Here is a 5,267-nt window from a genome sequence, read left to right as displayed (position 1 = left end):
CTGAAAGGAAATGACTTGACGTTGCTTTAAGCCACTATGTTTGTGGTCATTTGTCACAGCAGCACAGGAAACAGATAGAGCCCTTGTCAGGGGAGGGCCCGTAGTTTTCTTATGATGCAGGAAGGGAAGACTGGATATTGGGAACCACGAGCAGGCGACCTGGAATACCAGGCCGGTGAGCCGGCACCTCCTTCTCCCTCGCCCTCCAGCACAGGCGGAGAAGGAAAGATCCGGGTGCACTGTGCCCTGCAGGTGACATCGCACCTCAGCCGGCTCTCTCTGGCACACCTCCTATCTCTGGCGCACCCTCGGGAGGTCATTGCCTTTCCAGCACTTCGCTGGCCCCGATTGGCATTTATGGGTCAGAATGCAGAGAGGAAGGCCAGCTGAGAGGTGCCCTCTGGAGCCCCTGAGAAATCCTTGGCACCTCGGGAGTTTCACCGGGGCTTATCTATAGAGGATTGTCTGCAAGGGAAGTCAAAGGAGCCCTAGCTGGTGTGGCTCAGTGGATAGAGCGTCGGCCTGCGGACTGAAGGGTCCCGGGTTCGATTCCGGTCAAGGACACATGCCCAGGTTGCGGGCTCAATCCCCAGTAGGGGGCGTGCAGGAGGCAGCCAATCAGTGATTCCCTCTCATCATTGATGTTTCTCTCTCTCTCTCTCTCTCTCTCTCTCTCGCTCTCTCTCTCTCTCTCTCTCTCTCCCTCTCCCTTCCTTTCTGAAATCAATAAAAAATATATTTTTTTAAAAGAAAGAAAGCAAAAGGAGTCTTTTTCAGTTCCAGGAGACTTTAGGGTTAATGTTGGGCAAGAGTTAATGTTGGGGCTAGGGTTTAGGGTTTGGGTTATACAAATATCCTCCTTCCCTCTGTGCGCCATGCTTGGGCACTTACTGTGTACCAGCGCTGGACAGTTAACATGGATGAAACATTCACTCTTCATCCCTGTGAAGGGGGTTCTGTCTGTCTAATCATCGCTGGCAGAGAGAGGGTTAATTCCTGGGGGGACCTGGGGTTCCAGGAGCACCCCCTCAAGGCTGCTGGGAGCAACAAGGGAGAAGACAGTGAAGCATTGGCCGTGCTGTGGAGGCCGTGAGCACTTGGCCGAGGGCAGTTCTTGTTGTTTTCCCCGAAGCGAAAGAGGTGCCGAGCCCCCCAAAGCAAACCCCGCTCTCCTCGGCCTGTCACTCCCCTCCCCCTCTCCTGCAGGCTGCCATGTTTCAGCCTCAATTCCAGTTTTATGATTAAACACCCCAGCGTCAATTATTTACAATACTTCCAGATGAATATCAGGGTTGCAGAGGCCTGAGTGAGTCACATGGGGGAAGCTGATATTTATGGAGGGGAAAGGACATGAAGGAAAATAAGGAACTCTACCTCCTGCCCACAGAGACCAAGGTCAGCCTCGAAAAGGCTTCCCGCAGCCAGGGCGTGGGTAGGGGGCTCTCCTTGGGCATGGGGGGATGGAGAGGTATGGGAGTTGGGGGGGACTGACGTCGTGCTAGCTCTGGAGCCAGACAAATCCAGCTTGAATCTTTGCTATGTCATTCACTGTGTGACTTTGAGCAGGTATCTTAACTTCTCTGAACTTCAGTTTCCTCATCTGTGAAAAGGAGGTTATTCTAGAAACTTTCTCATAAGGGTTCTTGGGAAATTTAAATGTGATATGAAATAATAAATTTAAAATATAATCCCATTAAATAAATCTTGGTAATAAGCATTAATCCACATATAGCAAATATGCTGATTTTCCAAATAAATAAAATTCTTAATGAGCCCTTGCCGGCTTGGCTCAGTGGATAGAGCATTGCGGCCTGTGGACTGAAGGGTCCTGGGTTCAATTCCAGCCAAGGGCACATGCCTGGGTTATGGGCTCGATCCCCAGTGGGGGGCATGCAGGAAGCAGCCGATAAATGCTTCTCTCTCATCATTGATATTTCTCTCTCTCTCTCTCTCTCTCTCTCTCTTTCTCTCTCCTCCCTTCCTCTCTGAAATCAATAAAGAAATAAAATAAATTATTAATGATCATAAATGCATGGAAAGCACAGTGCCTGGCCCTTGGTCAGCACTTAGGAGAAGGGTAAATGTTGTTGCTACCATTCCAAAATGAAAAAAGAATTGGGTGTGACAAGTGGCTTCCTAAACATTGGAAGCAGGAGGAGGCTGGGGCTCAAGAAAGCAGCTCTGGCTAAAATGCTTCAAGTAGAAATTGGAGGGAGAAGGGAGGGAGGGGGAGAGGGCAGGACGAGGTCAGCTGTGTGCCAACAGGGCTCCTGGCAGAAGGTTTGTGAGCCACTTCTATGGCGGCACCGTCGCCGTGGCTGGAAAAGAACATGTCCAGATATGGGCAGGATAAACTTTCTCCAACCGTGTGCTAATCTCCAGAATCAGGGCTGGCCGGCACAGGCCTGGGAACAGGGAGGGCTCTGCGCCCAGGAGCCAGCGGCCGCAGAGGTCCGCCGGTCATCTCCACACCCTCTAGCTTCGGTTAAACCTCCTCACCCAAGGACCACGTGTAAGCGTCCGGCTTGTTTTGTCCGAGGGCCGGGGAGCTGTCCTTCTGAGCCGTCGGGAAAGCGGGGTGCCTGTGGGTGCAGCCTGGGAACGCGTGCCTTTTATCCCAGTTTCATCCCGGCCAAGAGTGAGTGCAAACTTGGCTCAGGCGCAGGGCCCTGGGTTAAAGTGTAAACCGGGCAGAGGAGCGCGGCCCGCCCAGCCCCCCTCCACCCTGGCCACACGGGCATTGGGTGCAAAAGCGATTGGTTTGATCAGGATGAAGGAACTGGGCCCAACCAAACCCGCCATCGGGTAATCAGTCTGAGTGGGGCGGGCGCCCCGGGAAGGTGCAAACAGGAACGCTGCCTGCATTCATTTCCTGTAACCGCCAAGTCCGCACACGGTGGCTGAGTGCAACACACATTTATTCTCGTGCGGTTCCGGGGGTCGGGAGCCCACATACAGTCAGTTCCATGTCAGGACCAGTTCCTTCTGGGGGCTCCAGGGGCCCCGTACACCCCTCGGTTCACGGCCCCTCCTCTCGTCTCACCAGCCTCTTGCTTCTGTAATGTGTCGTACGTCCTCCTACCTCTTATGAAGACACTTAGAATAATAATCAGTGGACCCACCTGGATAACCCCAGCCACTCTGCCCATCTTGAGATCCTTCATTCATCGCATCTGAAAAGTCCCTTTTGCCCCGTAAAGTACCCGTCAGGATGCCAGGGACTAGGATCTGGATGGCTTTGGGAGCCATGACTCAGCCCACCACATTCTGAGAAACACAGGGTGGTGAGTGGCAAATATCTCTGAGCTGGCCCTCAGATTCTTCTTTGCCCCCAGTGTGAATGGCCTCGAATCAGCCCCTCACCCCGTCCCGGGCTCTTTAAGAACGGATGGGTGCTTTAGGAATGAAGGGGTGCTCGCCGCCCTCCACACGTCTGTCGTCAGCTGGCCCATTTAGAGCAGGCACCCGGCGATTCCCCTGAATGCATTCACTGACTGCTTTCAGCCTCCTGTCCCTGCCTCAGGGCCTTTGTGCAGGCTCCCTCCGCCTAGAATGCCCTTCTCCCAGGTTTCCGTATGGTTCCCTCCTCGCCTCCTGCAGGTCTTTGCTCAGACATCTTTGCTCGGTGGCTGTGTTTTCTGACCATCATATTTAAAATCACCACTTCCGGCACCGCCTCCCGCCTCCCCAGCACCATCATTTCCCTCCAGCTTGACCTTCTCTAGGATGTTTTCCAGGCTGGTTCTCGGTGAGCTCCGTGGGGACAGGCCTTCTCTCTGTTTGGGCCATTCTTCTCTCCCCAGCGTTAGAGCACGTGGCAGGTGGCAGGTGCTCAGTTAATACTCTGTTGAGTGAATGAATAAATGCCTGAATCTCAAAACTTTGACTTCGTTACGCGTAACAACCCAGTGAGGTAGATCCTGGTCCCGTTCCGCTCTGACAGATGAGCGACGGAGGCTGGAGGAGGTAGGAATGAAGTTGTCCCCGTAGCCATTCAGGGGCAGAGCTGGGCTGGGAATGCAGCCTCCTGCAAGGCGCCCACCCCGTGGGGGGCGGGTGGAGTCTGCCTGAATCTCAAAACTTTGACTTCGTTACGCGTAACAACCCAGTGAGGTAGATCCTGGTCCCGTTCCGCTCTGACAGATGAGCGACGGAGGCTGGAGGAGGTAGGAATGAAGTTGTCCCCGTAGCCATTCAGGGGCAGAGCTGGGCTGGGAATGCAGCCTCCTGCAAGGCGCCCACCCCGTGGGGGGCGGGTGGAGTCCGTGCTCAGATTTCAGCTCCCCCTCTGCCTTCTTCTACTTTTTGCTGCAAAATGCCTCCTGGGGAGGAGGGACCAAATGAGTCGAGTCGGTGTCCAGGCCTGCTGCCCAAGGACAGTGCCGTGTCCAGATGATGCCCAGGGCACAGGAGCCTGGCAAGCAGCCAATGCGCTGACCAGGTGCCTCCAGCCTCCAGCCTCGACTCCTGCCTCCCAGACTCTGGCCTGAGCCTCAGGCCTGGTCCTCTGGTCCCTAGAAAGTCCTAGTGCCCAGAGGGAGCCTCAGTGGCCTGATCATGTGGCCAAGCTTCGTTACAGGGGTTGGCCCTGCCCTGGTTTAGCTAAGCTTGTCCGGAAGGCTGGGGTTCTGTTGCCCCCGGGATGAGGAAGTTCCAAACAGGAGATTCTGTGCATAGGGCACCCCTTAGAAGCTGTGAGGCCTGGGGCAAGGTCCTCCACCTCTCTGCCCCATGTGTTCAGTGATAACACGGACAAAGGTGAGGCTGAAACAAGCTAACGTGTGCAAAGCACTCAGTGTGAGCCCAGCTCGCAGTTGGCGTCCAGGCGATAGTGGCAGGTATTTCTGTTCCCAGCACCCTGCAGGCTGGGCCAGAGGTCTGACCTCCCAGAGAGTAGGTGAACTCCTGTGGCGGTCAGGCCCCCTGTGGGGCGGTGATGGTGCAGCGTAGCTTCCGGCCTGAGGGACAGCGAGGTGACCGGAGCACCCACAGGTGCACGGAGACCGTGACCCCTGCCGTGGGCTCCTGGGTTTGAATCTGGACAAGCCCGTGAGAGCCTGAGGCCACCGTCCTGGGCCCGTTCCCTCCTCTCATGGAGGGGACAGGGGAGCAGCCAGGGAGTGGGTACTGGCTCAGGTTAGGGTCCAGCTCGGCACCTGGGCCCAGGAGGGGGCTGAATCTCACCCCCAGCTGGGCTGTGGCAGCTCAGAGCGGGGCAGAGTCCTTAGACAAGAGGCAGGACCCCGGGCAGCCGTGAGCCGAGTCGC

General features: G+C 55.6%; 1 protein-coding gene across 1 annotated transcript in view; it reads left to right on the top strand.

Moving 5' to 3' along the window:
• Positions 1–1,372: 1,372 nt before the first annotated feature.
• Positions 1,373–5,267, top strand: part of TMEM51 (transmembrane protein 51) — a 19,501-nt gene continuing 15,606 nt past the window's right edge. The window contains exon 1 of the mRNA XM_006766696.2: positions 1,373–1,395. The gene's annotated coding sequence lies outside the window, so the exon portion shown is untranslated. The remainder of the gene's footprint in view (positions 1,396–5,267) is intronic.

The sequence above is a fragment of the Myotis davidii genome, unplaced genomic scaffold, assembly GCF_000327345.1.
Source record: "Myotis davidii unplaced genomic scaffold, ASM32734v1 scaffold299, whole genome shotgun sequence".
Lineage (NCBI taxonomy): Eukaryota > Metazoa > Chordata > Mammalia > Chiroptera > Vespertilionidae > Myotis > Myotis davidii.
The sequence above is the reverse complement of the archived record's forward strand: the minus strand, read 5'-3'. Positions and strand labels throughout refer to the sequence as shown.